Source organism: Giraffa tippelskirchi, chromosome 6, assembly GCF_054371585.1.
Source record: "Giraffa tippelskirchi isolate mGirTip1 chromosome 6, T2T-mGirTip1v1.2.pri, whole genome shotgun sequence".
In the NCBI taxonomy this organism is placed as follows: domain Eukaryota; kingdom Metazoa; phylum Chordata; class Mammalia; order Artiodactyla; family Giraffidae; genus Giraffa; species Giraffa tippelskirchi.
The window spans coordinates 78,923,253-78,944,960 of NC_137280.1; the positions used below are offsets into that span (position 1 = coordinate 78,923,253).

A 21,708-nucleotide genomic window follows, 5' to 3' on the forward strand; every position below is an offset into this window, starting at 1 on the left:
GGGAGATGCTGGGGTTCAATGAGGCAGAAGCCACTCCTGGGACTTGAGGGTGAGGCAATTAGTGGCTACCGTTAAAGGGATGGACTCATTTTGGGCCAAATTGCCTTTGAACATTTGGTGGATCTTTGGTTAGAAATATCTGGAAGGAATTACATACAGAGGCTGAAGATATGAGAGTGTTTGGATCAGAATTCATGACCCAGGTGAGGTGGGGAGAAAATGGAGTGGAAGGGGCCTGAGGACATGGTGGAAATTCCTTAACCAAGGTCACCAAAAGGGAGACCCTTCACAATCATTCCACAGCCTCCTGGTTACTCAGAGAGTGCTGGGTCCAGAGAGGCCGCTCAATAAACAGGTGCTCACTTGATCCAAAGTTGCTGAAGCTTTCACTTTGATTCACCACAATTTAATATGCTGAATTCAAGAGATTGGTGACCAGGTTTATATTAATGAGCTAGGAAAGAGAAAGGAAAATACAGACTCAAGAAAAATCAAAGAATCCACACTATTAAAACTCTGAACATGATTTTCCACTGTGGCCTCAGGGCCTTGGCACTTGCTGCTCTCCCAGCTCAGAACACTCTGCCATCCCCATTGATTACTCTCTAAACACTTTAAAATTTACTTCAACTTCCTGATTTTTTCTCCATGATACATATTACCATCAGACTTTGAGTACATTTTATTTTTTCTGTCTCTCTGAGCCTATCAGTTGAATATAAGAATGGGGGTCTCCAACCTCCTGCTTGACCTACACCTTTGCCCCGGTGTCTGGAATGGGCCAGGAACAAAGTGGGGCCTCCATGACCATGCTCTGGGGAGGCAGCCCTGTGTGTGTCATGGGGACAGCAGGTGTCAGGGAGCACTGTCCCAGGTTGTGAATGAAGGGGTCAGAGGACAGCCTGCTGCAGGCCTTAGTCTCTTGGTTTGCATCTGTCTTACATTATCAAGATTCAACATCAGGCTCAGAGAAAGCAGCTGCTCTGATCTGGGGACAGCTGTGCATACAGTAACCTGCAGCTCCTGTGCTGAGGTCAAGAAGGATGGATGTCAGGTCCAGGCTCTCACCGGGAGCTCTCCTTCTCCACCATCTCATTTCTCTCTGAGAAACCTACACTCGGGACTGCTGAGTCCTGCCCAAGTCTCCAGAAGCCGAGCCCAGGACCAAGGACACGTCTGAAGCCAACTCAGCCCCTTTGTAACATTGCCAAAACCCCCTGATCATCACTAATAAGCTTCCTGACTCCCAATTAGGCAAAGATGTCCACTCCAGTAAAGAGCCTATAGCACCCTAATCAATCACCTGATGCCAACCCTTTAGCAGGAATTATCTTTGTCTTGAGGCTATAAAAATTGGTTGTTAAACCCACAGAAACTGTCTACTCTCTCTGGTCTGTCAGGAGGTCAGCCCACTGTGCTGGCAGTGCCCACATTATCTCTCTTTGTTCGTAATAAACCCACTGCCTTCTGAAATGTTGTGCCTGGAAATTCCTTTCCAACCCATGCTCAGACTGCCTTAACAAGGATGCCAATCAATCCCTCCGTTTGGTGGAGCAGGTTCTGAGCTGTCCATATTTTCAGCTCAGAAAAGACTTGGTCTGTGTTTGCAACTTAGAAAACCCTCTCCTCCACACTGGACCCACTTGAGTCTCACTTGCCCTGCAGCCACCCCACTTGCAGTGGGATTTGAAGTCTTTGTTCAGCAGCTGAGAACCCAGAGGGCAGGCTCCTCCAGCCGCCAAGATTCCCCCGCACCTCCGTGAGGAGTCCTGAGCCTCTGAGGGGATGGGGCCCCTTCCGTGGGTCTCCCTGGGGCTGTGACTGAACCTCCTTCCTCCTGGACCGGCACAAAGATGACTTGTCCATACCCGTAAGGGGGAAGGTAGGAGCGCACAGCGGCCCCGAGGGCGCAGCGCCCTGTGATCCCGGGGATGGAAGCAGAGGGGGAAGGAGAACAGCAGGGCAGCTCGCCCGCTGTGGGGGCCGGGCCGCGGGGCTGCTTCCAAGTGGCCGCACCAGCCACAGATGCTGATGGGGACAAAGTACTCCGTGTCTATGCGAGCCAGTCATTCAGCGAGCGCTCTCAGAACCAGCGTTTATGGTAAAAAACACCTGTGCTGATTGGCAACTGGGGAAGGGCTGACTGTGACCCAGGAAAACTCTCCCCTAACCTTCAGGAAACATTCTGACCACATCTCTGAAGATGCAAACAAACAAACAAAAAAAGGCTGCTTTGGTTAAGAAGACATGGGAGGAATTGAACATTGGCTGCAAAGGGACATTTTTGAAGAAGTAGAAAACTGCATTATTTCAAAATTAAAAGCCTATGTTTAGAACCAGATTGCTTGCGTGACTAATTGTATAATGCAGGCATTGGTGAAAATAAAAGCTATGTTATAAGCTGTTTTAACATCAATTTGTATTTTCCTAAATTCTACATTAGTCTAAAGTTGGGTATCACTGTTTGGGAGGTGCTAGTTCTGCACCAGTGTGCTTCATTCTTTAGCGGAAGTGATAACACCTGTTTACACTGGTGTGAGGCATGGAGCACAGGCTGGCTGGGGACCCTGGGCTGTGGGGACAGAAGGAAGGGGGTTGGCCAGGGAGGTTGGGTCCTGCCCTCGGGCTTCTGCTTTGCCCAGACACTCAGCATCCCCTGGTTCACTCTTGACCTAGTAATGGGGGAGACAGACAAGAGGAGCCGTATGGGGAGCTGTAGTCAGCACCTTCCATATACTCTCCACTTACATCTTGGGCATGGAGCACTCTCAAAGCTCTTCAGAGGTCTAGGTTCTTTTGATTTCTTTGGTCTTCACAAGTCTTCTTGCTAAGGGTGTCAATATGTGCATGCATGCTGTCACTTCAGTCAGTTACGACTGTGACACTATGTACTATAGTCCGCCAGGCTCCTCTGTCCATGGGGTTCTCCAGGCAAGAATACTGCAGTGGGGAGCCATTCCTGTCTCCAGGACATCTTCCTCACCCAGGGATCGAGCCTGGGTCTCCTGCATTCCAGGCAGATTCCTTACTGACTGAACCATCAGAAAAGTAATTACTTAATTGTAGTTATTTTCCTACAACACTATGTGGGGGTTGACCTCAAGTGTATCCCTGTTTTCCTTTCCTCTGTGACTTGAAGCCTCTGCTGACACCCTGTTGCTCCCACTGTGTAGTTTACTATTGTTCTCCCACACTGCCTGCCCCAGTGCCTCCCCTGGCCAGAGACACTCTGTGAGTTAGCAATGGAGTTCAATCAATGATCTGCCAGCAAATCCAATGAAAAGCACCCATGAACTCATGATTTTCAGCCCATTCCTGAAATGTGAATTGATGCAATTTGAAGGACAAACTCTCATACAGCAAGAGCTCTGGGAAGGGAGTGTGTAGAGCGAACATGGCAGAGACATCCACTTGGCTCCTAGTAGTCTAGTCCACTTCTCTCCTGGAGTGATTGCACACTCAATTTTGAACTAAGCACATGTCTGCCCGAGACTACAGACATTCTCAGCATCCTCTGAAGCTGGGATGTTTGTGAGACAAGTTCTCCCTCCAGGATGGAGGAAAACAATTTGTGCAACTTGTTGACTATTTTCTTAGGTGAGAGAACCTGGCTTTTCCTTCTGCTGTCTTGCTGCTGGGAATGTCAGCCTACAAGGGGAAGCTCCATTCTGCTCCATGTCCACCCTGGAGGGGGCAAACGCCCCTGGGATGACAGAACAGTATTCCTAGGTCTGGCCCTGCCAGACCAACCCTGGGCCGCCTCCCTCCGCATCTAAATGTGACACAGATGCACACTTCTCCTGGCTGTAATTTTGTGGGGACTTTTTGTTTTTGTCCACAACCTTGATTGGCAAGCCAGGCTTTGAAGGGGGGTTTCTGTGCAGTGCCCTTGTCAAGCTGCTCCAAGATACAGTAATCTGGTATTTTCAGCTCTCCTTTCTGTGGGAGGACAGCCAAGCTCAGCTCCAATCCGCTGTCCTTACCAGCTGCGTGTCTGAAAATCTATGTGGAAAATAGATGCTCCTGACTCAGTGAATCAGGAGCTGATCCCTCTACCTTCTAGGGAGGTGGGCTTGTTCCTTCCCCTGCACCGTGTACCCACCACTCTCTCCTAAACACATAACTTGTTTTGAAATGTGTGCTCTTTCCCTGATAATATGGGCAGTTTCTAACTGCACAGCCTCAAGGCACAGGAATCTCATGTGTGGTGTAACTGGATTATCGCAAGAAAGATGAATTTCACTCTGGTAGGTTCCCTGCTAAACTGATGCATTGAAAACTTTAATTGGAAATATCACTAAAATCCATTTTCAGTGTTAAGCTAAAATATGGCAAGTTGCTTAAGCTTTGCCCTAAGCTCTCAGTTCAAGGAGACAGATATTTAGGACTTCCCAGGGGTCTGATCTTGTCTATGTAATTTCTTAGATGTCCTTCACCCTTATGGAACCTGCTATTTTATAGAGAAAAAACTCATATAGTGAAATATTAAGCTGCTTGAGAACATGGTAATAAGTTTTATAATTCATTTATTCATTTGTGCTTGATAGTCTGAAAAGTATCTTCTGTTTCATGGCTAGTTGAAAATATAATTTATTAATAGAAAATTTCCTTTAGGTAAATGTGAGCATTAGGAGAGGCAGGGTGGATGAGAGTGGACTCAGGCCAAGCTGTTCTGGATGATTCTCTCTTAAATAGTGACAGTCTCACCCACAGATGACTGATGCTTCCAGCATCACAAGACAGGGCTGGTCTTTTTGGATGAAGCTCACAACCACATCCTTACAGGTCACTGATTCCTGAAAACAAAGTGGGTGTTCCACATCAGGTGGTACTGTTGCAGGAAGGGGGACCCCTTCCAGGGCCCGAAACTGGGCTCTTGTCTAACACTCAGAAATGAATTGTCCGAGGAGACACATGTGCTGACAAAGCAAGAGATTTTATTGGGAAAGGGCACCCGCATGGAGAGCAGTAGGGTGAGGAACCCAGGAGAACAGCTCTGCCACATGGCTTGCAGTCTCAGGTTTTATGGTGATGAGATTAGTTTCCGGGTTGTCCTTAGCCAATCATTCTGACTCAGAGTCCTTCCTGGTGGTGCACGCCTTGTTCAACCAAGATGGATGCCACAGAAAAGGATTCTGGGAGGTGGTCGGACATGTGGTGTCTCCTTTTGACCTTTCCCGAACTCTTCCAGTTGGTGGTGGCTTATTAGTTCTGTGTTCCTTACCAGGACCTCCTGTCGTAAAACAACTCATGCAAATGGTTACTGTGGTGCCTGGCCAGGGTGGGCGCTTTCAATCAGTGTGCTTCCCCTAACAGTTCCACTGTGGCTTTATAGATCAGGCCATAGCATCCTACATTCCCTGGGTCAAATTCTACCACAACCTGTGCTGGTAGGACCTACAAGCTAAGAATGATTTTTATTATTTTAAATGTTATAAAATTTTGTGAGACATATGAATTATATGACTGCCAAATTTCAGTGTCTATAAAGTTATATCTGAAGCTGCTTTCCTGCTGCAATAGCATAATTGAGTAGATGCAGCCAAGGTCATATGACAGTCTAAAATATTTACTATTTGTCCCTTAGAAAAACATTCCAGCTCTGGCTCAGGAAAGTAGTATTTTTCTAAATACTGTATGCTTGAGTTTTGCTTGAAGAAAGGTAAAGTTTTAGTAAATTTTGCCCCATGAAATAAATCTTTTTTTTAAGTAAATGTAAAACTGGCTACATTACTCTCAGTAATCTCAGAATAAACACAAAGACAGCAAATATTTATTAATAATTGAAAATTTGTTAAAGAATCAGGTCATTTAGATGATCTTACTTCTGCATGACACATTGACGTGGTTGATTCCAGAGTTACATTCTCCCTTAGGATCAGATGGATTCTATAGTGTGTGTGTGTGTGTGTGTGTGTGTGTGTGTGTGTAACTTGAATGCTTGCATGCTGCTTCTTTATTCTTGCCACCCTGGAGTTGTTCAGAGAGCCTGGATATTCCGTGAAAGCAATGGCCACACCATGCTAAGGGGCCTAACCCTGTCTCTGTCTTGTGTCTTTAGGAGCTAAGTGCACACAAAATGTGTATGGAAGGTCCAGATGTAAAAGTTCAGGTGTCCCGTTGATTCATACCTCCTGTGTAAAGGGAATGTCTTTCTTTTACCCCCATGGGGATAATTGTGGTCAGATGTGAGGACAAAGTGTATGATGGGTCCAGGTGCAAAAAGTCAGTTATCCCCTTGCTTCATACCTGCTGTGCTAAGGGAAAATCCTTCCTTTGGAAAAACAGCTCAAAGCTCATGGAGACAAGGGCTGCCCCCTGCAGAGTGGGGCCAGCAGCCTCTGGTGGGGAAGACTGGGGTGATGACTGACTGGCTGGGGGCTCCCAGGATGAGACAAGAGGCTGAAGAGCCCAAGTCTGCAGAGCCAAGTTTATACCAACCCCTCCTTGGATCTGCGTCTGAGTGGAGCAGTGACTTTAAGAGGCTAGGATGTCAGCTGCCTGCTTGGAGGCCACAGGAGGAGGGGGCAGAAAAGCAGGCAGTGTGGCTCGTCTTGGTTTCTGCAGACACTTCTTTCTGGCCCCAGGTGCCAAGCTATGGGAAAGATTGTATTCTTTTTATAAAACTGCTTTAGCTGTTCTAATTCCTTTGCCTTTCCATCTTAGTTCATTTGAAAGATAAATGTACAAATGTATATATATATTTTTCTTTTAGCACCAGTGGAAATCCTATAACTTGGCTATTTTTATCCAACAATTCATCATACAGATCTTTCCAAGTCAGTACCAATAAAAATTTCCTTACCAGATCCCTCTTAATTAAGGGCTGTTTCCTGAATGTTCTGTCTTTATACTGAGTGATACTAATATCAATAATCTTATTACACATGTATTTGCACAAATGTTCCTCCCACGCTGATTTGTTATCATTGGACTTTGTCTGTGGAATATGAAAAGGTGGATTTATGGCTGTTTACCATTCATTTCTTTGATGGCTTCTGGACTTTTTAAACAAAATGTTGTATGATGATTCCACTCTTTTTATTCCACAGAATAAAAATCATTCATACATGTTTTTACCGAATACTTTCATGGTTTCAGTTTTACAGTCCACACAGTCTGCTGCTGCTGCTAAGTCGTTTCAGTCGTGTCCGACTCTGTGTGATCCCATAGACTGCAGCCCACCAGGCTCCCTTATCCCTGGGATTCTCCAGGCAAGAACACTGGAGTGGGTTGCCATTTCCTTCTCCAATGCATGAAAGTGAAAAGTGAAAGTGAAGTCACTCAGTCGTGCCTGACTTTTAGTGACCCCATGGACTGCAGCCTACCAGGCTCCTCTGTCCATGGGATTTTCCAGGCAAGAGTATTGGAGTGGGGTGCCATTGCCTTCTCCGGTCAGTGACTGACACCTTCCTTATTTTTCTTCCTTTCAATTTAGTACCAAATGGGGAAAACCAAATATGTTATCTAAGCAGTCACCCGGGAAGGCCCTCTTCCTGTCAGCCTGCCTCCGGCTACCCCATATTACATGCTCTGAGCAGGACATGCTTTCCCTTTTTCCCACCAGAATGTGTCCCCACTCCTATGTGTGCCCTGAGTCTCAGCCTAGGGGGAGTGGTGGTGGCTGACTCCTTGCTCTGGAGACAAATTCTGAAGAAACAGTAAAAAGTGAAAGTGAAGTCGCTCAGTTGTGTCTGACTCTTTGCTACCCCATGGACTGTAGCCCACCAGGTTCCTCCGTCCATGGGATTCTCCAGACAAGAACACTGGAGTGGGTTGCCATTTCCTTCTCCAGGGGATCTTCCCAACCCAGGGATCGAACCCAGGTCTCTTGCATTGCAGGCAGACTCTTTAACCTCTGAGCCACCAGGGAAGCCCCAGAAACAGTAAAGGATTGGGAAAATAACCTGGAGTAGGAAATGGCCATCCACTCCAGTATTCTTCGGAGAAGGCACTGGCGACCCACTGCAGTACTCTTGCTTGGAAAATCACATGGATGGAAGAGCCTGGTGGGCTGCAGTCCATGGGGTCACTAGGAGTCGGACACGACTGAGCAACTTCACTTTCACGCATTGGAGAAAGAAATGGCAACCCACTCCAGTGTTCTTGCCTAGAGAATCCCAGGGACGGGGGAGCCTGGTGGGCTGCCTTCTATGGGGTTGCACAGAGTCGGACACTACTGAAGCAACTTAGCAGCAGCAGCAGCCAGTATTCTTGCCTGAAAAATTCCATGAGCAGAGGAGCCTGGCCATCTACAGTCCATGGGGTCACAAAGAGTCAAACACGACTGGGCATGCACACAGAGACACAGGCATCTTTGCTTATGTCTACAGAGCTTAGAGTGAGAACCAAATAAAGCACTGAGGATAATATGTGGTTTTTGTTATTTTTGAAAAAATTTTCAAATTAATCATTTTAAGTTTAGATATATATTATATACCAAAAAATTCTCCTTTGAGCACTATATTTTAGTGATTGCCTATTTATATAGTTGTGTGTAAGCCCTGGGGTGCCCAGCATTTGTAGGCAAACTGTTTCTGACACATCTTTCGGTCTTCTGGGGGTCCAGCCATCAGGCTGTGACTTGGAGTTCCCAGGAGATGGTTATCACTCAGGGTATGTGGCCAGTGGCAATAGGGCTTTACCCTCTGGAAGTGAGTGGAGAAAAGCCCAGTGCTCTAATTCAATGTTGTCCTGGCAACAACTGAGTGTTTCTCACTGACATCTTCACTGCTTCATCCAGATATTCCACAAACCACTCGTGTTCCAGGCTGGGATTCTAGGGGTGGCCTTCACACAGTTGCAGCCTTTCCTAGTGACCAGTCCCAGGTACCTACGCCTCAACCTCTGGACCCTCACATAGGTAGTACTGCTCTCATTGCTTAGGGTTAAAAACAGCAGATCCAAGATGCTGAAGACTTGTCCTAGGTCATGCAAAAAGCTCAGAACTGAGGTCTTGTGGCCTTTAATGCTGTGACCTAAGGCCACACCATCTGCCAGGAGACATGTCAATCTCCAGGTAATCACAGTCAGGTTGATTAAGTACAAAGAGGGACAAATGTGTCATGTCGGGAGGAGGGAGGTGGAAACATCACCCCTCTGCTTTTGTCTCCCTACTTCCAGCTGCCCAGGGGCCCAAGCCATCTCTTCAATATCCTGTGTTCACATATTGTCCTGTTTTGACTCAGACAACATGGAGGGTCCCTGCCCCTCAAGTAGTAATTTTCTCAATTTTGAGGGGTACAGTCATGAAATGTCTTCCAGTGTAAAAATAAAGAAAAGATAAAAATCACCCAGGCCACTGAAGTTCTGTACGAAGTGAGGGTGATATTAGGTCCCTTGAACTTCTGTTCTCAAAGAGGGAGGGAGGAGGAAGAAAAAGCTAATCTTCAGTGAATGTAACCTTCACGTGGACTCTGTTTAGTCATTTAATCTGTACAGTTATTTAGTCATCATAATGTTTATTCAAGGTCTTTCTAGCCTAATGTTTTCACGGAGCTCACAGACTGAAGAGGTACTCAAAGTGAGAGAGTCAATTCCTAGGCAGGTTGCTAAGAAGTCCGGGGGTCCCCGAGGAGATAGGGGTCTGGGATTCTCGAGGAGGAGGAAAAGACTTTTTTTTTTCTCTACATTCTTTAGTCTTATTCACATAAAACAGTTTTTTTTTTCTTTAAGCCTGGAACTGATGATTACACAACTCAGTTTAAACTCTGTACTAGAGATTATATAACAACAATGTATCCTGCTTGAGGACAGTTTCTCCTTCTTGAAAATCTTCTGACTAATCCTGATATCTTAGAATGTATTTTATGGGAGTGGGTCTGATAGGATCTTTCTATTGTTAAGTTCCAATCCTGTTATCCTAAATTGTAAATTGTGGGAGTGGGTCTGGTAAAATTTTCACAAACTTGAGACATTCTTTTGATTTATTACAATAATTTAAAAAGTATATAACTGCCTTGCTAACACTAGTGAGGGGGGCACTCTCCATCCCCCTTCTGATGTCTGTGTCAGAGGTTTTCTCTGTCCCTTCCACACTTTAATAAAACTCTGCTTCACAAAAGCGCTTGAGTGATCAAGCCTGGTCCCTGGTCCCGAAGCTAAATCTTCTTCAGAGATCATGAATCTGACATCATTCACCATAAACTACAAAAGCATGATCACACAATGGGCAAGGGGAGGTTCCCAGAGAAGGCCTGAGGCAACTAGGAGAAGGGATGTTGATTAAGAAGGGCTTCATGGAGAAGGTGACATCTGAGGAGGGTCTTCAATGATGACTTCTCACCTAGACAAAGACTGGTACCAAACAGGAACCAAACACAAGACAATGAATGAGTGAGTGAGTGAATAAGTACATTAAGGAATCGGCATCTCCCTAACACAACACAAGAAAGCTGACTGAGGGCAAGGCTTGGAAACATAAGGCACACGGGGATCAGTGGGCAAGGCTGCAGAGTGATGCCGCCTCACTCCCTCTATGGGTGTCCTGCCATCATGATGGCCTGTGTTCTGCCTGCTCAGGAAGCCCTTGCCTGTCCTCTGCTCTGGAATACTGTCATTCTCAGCAACACCTGCCTATGTGGCTTTGGTGATTCCATATGTAATTACACTCACTTCAAGGGCGCTTACTGAAGAGGGACAGTTGGTGTGCAGCCCACCCCCAACTCTGAACATCACAGAGATTCTCAAGTCTATTAGACAAAGCTCAGATTCTGCTTATACCCTCAAGGTTCTTATCAACACGGTCCCAAGGAAACATCTGTCTTGTCCCTGGATGGTCCCTACCAACCCCATTGTCCTGTGCTTTCTATTGTCCAAAGACAAAAAAACAAAAATATTTTATATATTTGCCCATTTCTTGGTGTTTATAATCATGACAGACCCTACACCATTTCCTTCTTCATGGAAGGTTCTGGGATTACATTTTTTTACATGCTTCCACTTCTGGACTGTGAGCTCCCAAGCACAACTAGACTGTACTGGACCCCAGCTGTTGCCTAATTGTAGCATTCATCACAGAATCTTTGTGGTGGTTTATCTTAAAAAGACAGCCATCTTCAACTCCTTCCTTCCTTATATACAACAAGACACCCCACACCAAGGAGACAAGCAGTCTGTTTCTCCATCCTCCCACATCTGGGCAGGCCTGTGACTTCTCTGACCCATAAAGAATTGCAGAAGTGGCTTGGGGCCAATTCTGAACCTGTCTTCTAAGAGATCTGGCAACTGCCACGTCCTTCACTCAGACTCCTGCCCCATGCCAGCGTCCCTGGAAACCCAGGCTCTGCTGTGAGAAAACCAAGCCTCATATAGAAATCATGTGCACAGTCTGGCCAACAGAATGGGTGAGCTCCAAGCATTTAGTCCTGAGAGAGGACCTGATGGAGCCTCTGGGTGATGCTTCCCCAGTTGCCATCCAGTTGCAGCAGCAAATGAGCTCTAAACAAGAAACGTGCAGCTCAGTCCAGACAACCCACAGAACTACGGGAGATAATGACAAAGTATATTTCAGATCACTAAGTTTTGCAATAGTTTGTTGCATAGGAAGATTAAACTTGATTGATTCTATAACAATCTCTTAAAAGCCAAATATAATCTTAAAATATAAGCTCTATTAAAATAAAATAAAATTCAACTGAGCAAAATTTTAAAATTTAGTGCCTTTACTTAAAAATTTATGAATCAGGCAGCATCCAATTTAGCAGTTAGAAAGAAACTCTGAGGACTTGCACAAAATAAAAGACTTTTATAGCCATAAGGGATCAGGGACAAGAAAGCTGTACTGGGCAAAGAATCCAAGAGGTTATTGTGAGGTTACTTTCCATTAAGGGCTGGCAGGGGTCTCTCAGGCAGATGACTTAACTAGTGATAATCAGAAGATTCCTGCCTGACTGGTTCAAGATTTCATTTCTAGAGGAGCCAAAACTGCATTTACATCTATTTTGCTAGCATGGTTCCTAACTAAACAATTCGTTTGGGGACTGTTGTTTTGTTTTTAACAGTCCCCTGGGGGCAGCAACAAGGCTTACCATTGCTGGCTCCTTGTGCTAAGCACAGTGACTGGTGTGTTTCATTCCCCAAATGCTGAGAGTGCATGTGCTCTGTGCCAGGCCCGTGCTAGGGGCAGGGACCCAGCCATGACACCTCACAGTCCTTGACATTCAAGAGGAGAATAAGACAGAAAACCACCACACTTTAAAAAGAAACGATCCTGCTGCTCCCACAGAGCTGATGCTGTGGAGGGAGGCAAGGAATAAACAGAACAGCTTGTAGAAGAGTCAGCTCCGTGGAGTGAAGGGTGGGACACAGGACAGCGGGATGGGAGGGGGCTGGGGCAGAGGGGGGCGGGGAGGGGAGGAGTCTGCAGGCCAGACTGAGGGCCGCTCCTCCGGGTGACGGGCCAGAGTGGGTGCTGACAGGGCCGGCCCTGGTGCTGTGAAGGACCGAGATAGTAACGGCAGGAGACATGGGGGAGCTGTCACTGCCGATGCACACAGGGATGTGTCTTTGAGGTGACATTTAAGTTGCGCTCTGGGCCACCGTCCCTCTCCCCTTGTCACTAGAGCCAGACACCAAGGATGGCTGCTAACATCACACGCAGTAGTCAGTCCTGAACCTGTGCACCCAGCTCACTGTTCCCTCCTGAGGAATCACAGTAAAGGCCCCTGTACTGAATTCCCCTCCCTCTCTCTCCTGACAAGTCTGGTCCTTTCCCGTGTGGCCCAATGGCATGGCCTGTACCTCCTCTTGAGAACTGTAAGCAATCAACTCTCTTTTCAATGACAGTTGTCTGCTGATCTGTTTGCCTTATTATGCCTCAAATTTCCTATTAATACACTATATTTTAAATTAGCCAAGAATGACAGCACACTCTTAGACAATTAAGTGTGGACAAATGGAGAACAAATGAATTATGACACTTGTTGCAATGTCCTCAATCAGTTTAATATTTTATTGTATTTTAAGTGTGTGCTTTGTGTTTTCCTGCCTGGTTAGGTTCCTCTGGGTTAGCTGTGCATTCATTCACCAACTGTTTCTCCTGACAAAATTACTCGCAAGCAAACCTGAAATTCAGAATATGTTCAAATTGTTTCCTATATGGCAGGAATCTTAGGGCAAAACTTTATTGCAGCACTGATAAGGCATTCATGTCTTTCTCCAAGTTGGTTAAGAATGAGCATAGTAGTAGTTGTGTAGTGTTAGTCCCTCTGTTGTGTCCAGCTCTTTGTGACCCCTCCTTTGAGAGGAGCCTGTCAGGCTACAGGCCCTGGGGTCCCAAAGAGTTGGACATGACTGAGCGATTATATATTCTTCCAGATTCTTTCCTGTTATAGGTTGTTACAAGATATTGAGTATAGTTCCCCGCACTCTACAGTAGGTCCTTACTGTCCACCTAGTGTATATACAGTAGTGTGTGCATATTGATCCCAAACTCCTAACTTACCTCTCCCCCCATCCCCCATGATCCTCTTTGGTAACCATAAGCTTGTTTTCTATGTCTGTGACTCTACTTCTGCTTTGTAAATAAGTTCATCTGTATTATTTTTCAATATTCCACATATGTGATATCATACAATGTTTGTCTTTTTCTATCTGACTTACTTCGCTTAATATGAAATCACCATGCTCATCCATGTTGCTGTAAATGGCATTACTTCATTTGCTTTTATGGCTGAGTAATTTTCCATTGTACAAATGTTCCACATCTTCTGGAGCAAGCACTTCTTAGACTGTACAGCTTGACTTACTTTCAGTTCAGTTCAGTCCAGTCGCTCAGTCGTGTCCGACTCTTTGTGACCCCATGAATCACAGCACACCAGGCCTCCATGTCCATCACCAACTCCCGGAGTATACCCAAACTCACATTCATCAAGTCAGTGATACCATCCAGCCATCTCACCCTCTGTCGTCCCCTTCTCCTCTTGTCCCCAGTCCTTCCCAGCATCAGGGTCTTTTCAAATGAGTCAGCTCTTCACATCAGGTGGCCAAAGTATTGGAGTTTCAGCTTCAGCATCAGTCCTTCCAATGAACATCCAGGACTGATCTCCTTTAGGATGGACTGGTTGGATTTCCTTGCAGTTTAAGGGACTCTCAAGAGTCTTCTCCAACACCACAGTGAAGGAACAAAAATTGTGAGTAAACCTAAGTTTTTTTAGAGATGGAGAATTTCTCTGCAATGATTCATATTTCATTAATCAGTATTTAATAGATTAGGAGACCAAGAATAGTAGGTAAAATTGGCATGTGGTTTTGTTTTGTGTCACTTATGTCAAGTTCTGATATCCGGGTTAAATTATATTCACAAAATACAGATTTATTCTGTTCTTCTAGTCTTGATTCTCTAAAATTATGTGGTACTTCTGCAGTCAGTTGTTCTTTGCTTGCATAGCCTTACATGAAGTAATTCTTGAAAAATTTTATTTCATAGCCTTCCTTGCATATTTATTTTTCTTTTGTTATAGCTGCTTTAAATATTGGTCTGGAGAATTCATATTTTTCCAGAAAGTAATCAATTTTTTGAATATTCTACTATATTTGCAGTGTATATAAAGAGATTTATATTCATTTTATAAAGGGTATGAGATGGACAGGGAGGCCTGGCATGCTGCAGTTCACGGAGTCAGAAAGAGTCAGACATGACTGAGCAACTGAACTGAACTGATGAAATAATATGACGTGTACATTGGACCTGCTGTCTAACACAGGACCCCTAAATGTCTTGAGGTTTCCTGGGTGATAGAAATGTCTTTTGGTTTGTTTTGTTTGTACGTTTTCTAAAAGTGTTAATTTTCTTTTTTCCTGGTAGGAAATGATTACTTTCATAACAGACACTTTTGAGGATTATTGCTAATTCTATGTGCCCTTTATTTTAAGGCTTGTGATTAATTTCGTCTCTTTCTCTGTTTTGTTTTATTTTAATTTTGGCTCTAATACATGCATTTCTGTCTCAGTTGAATGCCCCACATATTCAAGGAGGTTTCTTCACTCTGGCTAGTGAGGGTTCTCAGCCCCACATGAACTTTGGACATTATTCAGTGCATTCAGTTCAGTTCAGTTCAGTCGTTCAGTCATGTCCGACTCTTTGCTGCGACCCCATGGACTGCAGCACGCCAGGCCTCCCTGTCCATCACCAACTCCTGGAGTTTACTCAAACTCATGTCCATTGAGTCAGTGATGCCATCTAACCATCTCATCCTCTGTCATCCCCTTCTCCTCCTGCCCTCAACCTTTCCCAGCATCAGGGTCTTTTCCAATGAGTTGGCTCATCACATCAGGTGGCCAAAGTATTGGAGCTTCAGCTTTGTCATCAGTCCTTCAAATGAATATTCAGGATCTCCTTTAGGATTGACTGGTTGGATCTCCTTGCAGTCCAAGGGACTCTTAAGAGTCTTCTCCAACACCACAGTTCAAAAGCACCAATTCTTCTGCACTCAGCTTTCTTTATAGTCCAACTCTCACATCATACATGACTACTGGAAAAACCATAGCTTTGACTAGACGGACTTTTGTTGACAAAGCACTGTCTCTCTTTTTTAATATTGCTGTCTAGGTTGGTCATAACTTTCCTTCCAAGGAGTAAGCGTCTTTTAATTTCGTGGCTGCAATCACCATCTGCAGTGATTTTGGAGCCCCCCAAAATAAAATCAGCCACTGTTTCCACTGTTTCCCCATCTATTTGTTGAGCTATTTCAAATCCTAAAAGATGACGCTGTGAAAGTTCTGCACTCAATATGCCAGCAAATTTGGAAAACTCAGCAGTGGCCACAGGACTGGAAAAGGTCAGTTTTCATTCCAATCCCAAAGAAAGGCAATGCCAAAGAATGCTCAAACTACCACACAATTGCAGTCATCTCACATGCTAGTAAAGTAATGCTCAAAATTCTTCAAGCCAGGCTTCAGCAATACGTGAACCGTGAACTTCCAGATGTTCAAGCCAGTTTTAGAAAAGGCAGAGGAACCAGAGATCAAGTTGCCAACATCCGCTGGATCATCGAAAAAGCAAGAGAGTTCCAGAAAAACATCTAGTTTTTCTTTATTGACTATGCCAAGGCCTTTGACTGTGTGGATAACAACAAACTGTGGAAAATTCTGAAAGAGATGGAAATACCAGACCACCTGACCTGCCTCTTGAGAAACATGTAGGAAGCAACAGTTAGAACTGGACATGGAACAACAGACTGGCTCCAAATAGGAAAAGGAGTACGTCAAGGCTGTATATTGTCACCCTGCTTATTTAACTTATATGCAGAGTACATCATGAGAAATGCTGGGCTGGAAGAAGCACAAGCTGGAATCAAGATTGCCGGGAGAAACATCAATAACCTCAGATATGCAGATGACACCACCCTTATGGCAGAAAGTGAAGAAGAACTAAAGAGCCTCTTAATGAAAGTGAAAGAGGAGAGTGAAAAGGTTGGCTTAAAGCTCAACATTCAGAAAACTAAGATCATGGCATCCGGTCCTATTCAATGCATAGGTCTCCAGTAATAATTCTTTCCTCAAAAGTTGTTCCTGCCCAGCCTTGTGGAATTTCACCTGTGTGTGATCAGATGACAGAGACTCAGTGGGCTCATTAGGCACTTGTAATAATTATTTCTGTCTGAGTAGCTCTCTCTTTTTGATGCCCTGCCCCACACATATTGCCTTCTGCGCCTCCCTGGCTCACCTGTGTTCTCAGATCAGGACTTTGCTGGGCTGCATCTGGGTTCCCCTCCCCCTACCTGAAGCATGGAAGTTGCCTGAAGGCAGACAGCCGGGGGTCATGAGATGGATTTGTGTATCCATCTTCACTCTAGGAACTCAGTCCTGCACTGCCTGCTGTCTGGGATCTGAAAACAGTTGTTTCAAGTATTTTGTTCAGCTTTCTAATTAGCAGTGCTAGGTGAGGAAATTCAGATACTATTCCTCTTAAAGCTGGAAGTGGAAGCCACATTTTGTTTTTACAGACACTCTTTGAATCAGTAATTCTAAACCAGTTAACCATATATGTTTGAAAGTATCTTTTGCTTCATTTTCTCTGTTTTGCTCTTGCAAATGTTAAAACAAAACCAAATATCAAGAGACACACTAAAACAGGTTTTGTTTTCTGTTTTTCCTGGTTGAACTTTATGCCAACAAATCCTAGGTAAGGAGTCAGGAAGCTGCAGTAAATCAAGGCACCAGCAAGATCACAGGATCTGCAATCAACAGGGATCTTAATGGTACCAGACAGCCTTTTTTTTTTTTTTGGCCCTGCCATAGGAGGTGGATGCAGTAATTGAGGTGCTAGAGAGATCACAGGACATTAATGACACCAGTGAGCCAACTAAAATACAGGAGGCTGAGGCCAGGTACAGCACGTTTGTTCAGTGTGAGCTGAAATATATTTAATTCTGAATTTCCAGAACCATTACCTCAAATAAAATGTTCAACTTCTGCTGATATTCACATAGAAAGATTGCATAGGATCTTTTGCCTAGAAATTCTACTTCCATGGAAGAAAGCCACCAGGAAGATTGCTTGGAGAATTTAAGAAACGTGTGGTTTTTAGGTGGAGAAGGAGGAAGTGAGTAAATGGCAAGTACGGTTCAGAAACAGAAAGGGGTCTGTGCAAAGTCAGCAGGCTCTCTTTGGTGGAAGGCAGGCTGTGCGCTCACTGCTCCTTCCCCATTTAGCTAAGATCACTTTTATCATGTTTCAGGTAGCTCCAATGAAAATTTCAAGTACAGGGGCTTCCCTGGTGGTCCAGTGGTTAAGAATATGCCTTGCAGTGCAGGGGACACCAGCTCAATCTCTGGTCCCCAGAAGATCCCACAGCCCACAGAGACATTAAGTCTGTGCACCACAAATACAGAGCCCAGACACTCTGGAGACCAGAAGCCGCCAAAACAGGAAGCCCAACCCCCTCAACTAGAGCACAGGCCCTGCTCGCTGCAAGCAAAGAGAGCTTGCATGCAGCAAAGAAGGCCCAGTGCAGCTAAAAAGAAATAAAATTATATTTAAACAACAACAACAACAAAAACTTCAAATACAGTGACTCTCAATGGCTCAAGTAACTCCTACTCAATGTTCTCAGCACACCGGCATATGGGGTCTACAGGAACCCCCTCCTCCCATGAAGGCCCAGAGTCTCCATCGACCACAAGTGTCTCCACCACTGTGCTGTGTGATCTCCCCACTCAACTCTGCACAGAATTGCTTCTGATGATGTTAGTCTTTAGGCAGGGAGTCATTCTTGTGAATCATCATCTAAGAATTAATATCCTCTCACCTGCAATTTTATTTCTATATTCCTTAAAAGGAGTTCCTTAAAATCCCAATTGTATTCCTTAAAAGAGTATTTTAACAAAATCTTGATTTGAACACTTATGTTTTTATTTATCAACTTTTATGTCTCCTTCATTGTGTTCTGTGCTCTGGCTCAGACTTTCTCTTGGCCTCTGCTCTTTGTCTCTCATGAAACAACATATAGGATGTATTAATTACATCTACCCTCCCCTCTCACTGGCTCTTTTCCATTCTCCCTCATCTCTCTGTGACATATGTTACCATAGGCACATCACTATTACCATGGCACCCTCTCCTTCCCTTGGGAAGCCTGTTATTACCTTCCTGCTTCTTTCTCTGCTGCCCCATGTATGTCCCTGCCCAACACTCACAGCAGCTTCACAGCAGGCTCTCTCCCCCACTCTTCTCTTCAGAGTTACCCTGAAATTTCTGGACACCACCTCCCCAAGTATTTACCTCTGATTCTGACTTCTTCTCCCCTGGTGTGGGCCCTGTAGCATCTTCCCCTGAATGAAGACCATAGGTAAAACCTAAATTCTCCTTCTTCCCCAGCTACCTTAAACATCCTCTGTGGATGTCCCCTTCTCATCCAGGCTCAGTGATTCAATATCATCCATGAACCATTTTTCTATACTCAACCATCTATCTGGCCATGTTGATACCATCTCCAGGGAGTGGGTTGAGCAATGATGAACAATGTGAAGATAGCAGGTAGAGACCAGGTCAGGCAATGAGGGCATGAGAATGAAGGACAGTGCTAAGAAGAAGAGCAGATTATAGAGAAGTCACAAGGGTAGAAGAGGTTGGAGAATGTTTTTAAAAACAGATCAGGGAGAAATCTGGGAGAGGAGAGGCTGAGTCTTAAGGAAAGAGAAATGATCATTGCATAGCTCCTTGGGGCGGGGGGGGGTTGGTGAGGGGGGAATCCAGCAACATGCTAGGTTACTGGCAACATCCTGTCAGATGCTATATTTCAGTTAGAAATACTTCAGGCTACAAATCCATTAGATTTGTAGAAATTCCTAAGGCATTAGAAATTTATACAATCTCCTGCAATGGAATAAATTAGGCTAAGGTTATGCATTACATTGTTTTTTGTAATGTCAAGATGTCATTTTATATTAGTGATTATTCCAATGTGGACCAGTAAAGCGTATTATAGTACATCATCTATTCAGTGGACTTATTTGTGGAAAATAGTGTTCCAAGAGAGAATATTTCCCATGATATTGTCAGCTGAATATGAGCAAGATACCATAAAACATTGTGCACAGTATACTACCATTTACGGTTTTAAATGCAGTTGTGAGCTCAGTCACTCAGTCATGTCTGACACTTTGTGACACTATGGACTGTAGCCCACCAGGCTCCTCTGCCCATGGCAATTCTCCAGGCAGGGATACTAGAGTATGTTGCCATTTCCTTCTCCAGAGGGTCTTCCAGACTCAGGGATTGAATCTGAGTCACCTATGACTCCTGCATAGGGAGGTGGGTTCTTTACCACTAGCACCACCATGTGAAGTGAAAAGAAATAGATATTTGTAGTTGTTTGTGTGTACATAAAATGACATTCTGGGACATCTCTCCTGATCCAGTGGCTAAGACTCTGCACTCTCATTGTAGGGGCCTGAATACAATCCCTTGTCAGGAAACTAGACCCCCACATGCCACAGCTAAGAGTTCCCATGGAAAAGGTCCCGCAGGCACAGCCAAATAAATACTTAGAAAAAGAAATAAACCTCTGGAAGTTATTCCTGAGAAACAAAACACATGGCTGACTGTGGAAGCAGCAGGGCCTTGACAATAAGGAGGGGGTAGGAAGAACAATGTGATATAAAGTATATTTTTAGGTTCTTGAACCTTGTACATGTATTATAAGTTTCTCAGAAATGCCAAGACATTACAAAAAAATTTAAACCTCTAAAGAATAAAACTCACAGCATTATTTCTACCAACTGAATGAAAGTCAAGTTTGTTTTATCAGAAAGATAAATATCTGGCTTCTCTAAAACATCTTCTCAGGCTTTTTCCACTCTACCCAGACAGTGGTCCATAGGACACTGTCTGGATTCTTGTCACAACTTGAAGTGAGTCTTTTACACTATCCTGGGTCCTTGATGTCCGGCAAATGAAGGACGATATCATCACATTCCTTGCAGCAGGAGCCCTCTTAAGTGGCACCGACCTTTACTTCCCAATGAAGCAGTACATCTACAGAAGGAAAAGTGATGGCATCTACATTAGGAATCCGAAGAGAACCTGTGAGAAGCTTCTATTGGCAGCTCATGCCATTGTTGCCACTGAAAACCCAGCTGCTGTCATCGTTGCATCCTCCAGGAATCCTCATCAGCGAGGTGAGCTGCAGTTTGCTGCCGCCACTTCTGTGGTTGGCCGCTTCACTCCTGGAGCCTCAACTAACCAGGCCCAGGCAGCTTCCAGGAGCCAAGACTCCTGGTGGTTACCATCCCAGGGCTAACCGCCAGCCTCTCACAGAGGCATTTATGTGAACTTGCTTACCATCAGTCTGTGTGACACAGACTCTCCTCTGCATTCTGGAGAGGACCCATTCCAGGCAACAAGGAAGCTCAGTCGGTGGGTCTGACTTGGTGGATGCTCACCCGGGAAGTTCTGTCCATGCGTGGCACTGTTTCCTATGAACACTCTTGGGAGGTCATGCCTGATCTCTACTTCTGCAGATTCTGAAGAGATTAAAAGGGAAGAGCAGGTGGCAGCTGAGTAAGCTCTCACCAAGGAGGACTTCACAGTGAATGGGTCACTTCAGCACCTGAATCCACTGTTACTGGATCTGAGGTGGTGGCCTAGTCCACAGGCGGGCAGGCAAGCTCGCTGCCTACTCTGCAGTTCCCCTTGAAACTTGGCCTGCAGCACCCACTGCTCAGGTCACTGGATGGGTAGGGACAGCCACTGAGTGGGCTTCAGCTGTTCTTTCACAGACTCTTTTCTTGGGTGGGGGCTGTGCTGGGTCCATGTTGCTGCACAGGCTTTGCTCTGGTTGTGGTGAGTGGGGCACACTTGCTAGTTGTGGTGCACAGCCTTCTCATTGCAGTAGCTTCTCTTGTTATGGAGCATGGGCTCTAGGGCCCTCAGGCTTCAGTAGTGGTAGGGCATGGGCTCAGTAGCTGTGGTTCCCAGGCTGTAGAGCACAGGCTCAATGGTTGTGGTGCATGGGCTTAGTTCCTCTGAGGCACGTGGGATATTCCTGGACCAGGGATTGAACTCATGTCTCCTGCATTGGCAAGATTCTTTACCATGAGCCATCATGGAATCCCCACAAACTCTTAAAATGGAAATAGGTTGACAGAAAAGAAACAGTTTCTAAATAAATAAATATGTCTACTAATGAGAATATTCTGTGACTTTTGCTTTTTTCCTTTCACATAAGAGGAAAATTTCCTAATTCATAATTCATTATGTTCTTCC

At 44.9% G+C, this 21,708-nt stretch overlaps 1 pseudogene; it reads left to right on the forward strand.

The window, feature by feature from the left end:
* Positions 1–1,931: 1,931 nt before the first annotated feature.
* On the forward strand, positions 1,932–21,090 carry LOC145510796 (small ribosomal subunit protein uS2 pseudogene; annotated as a pseudogene).
* The last annotated feature ends 618 nt before the right edge of the window (positions 21,091–21,708 follow it).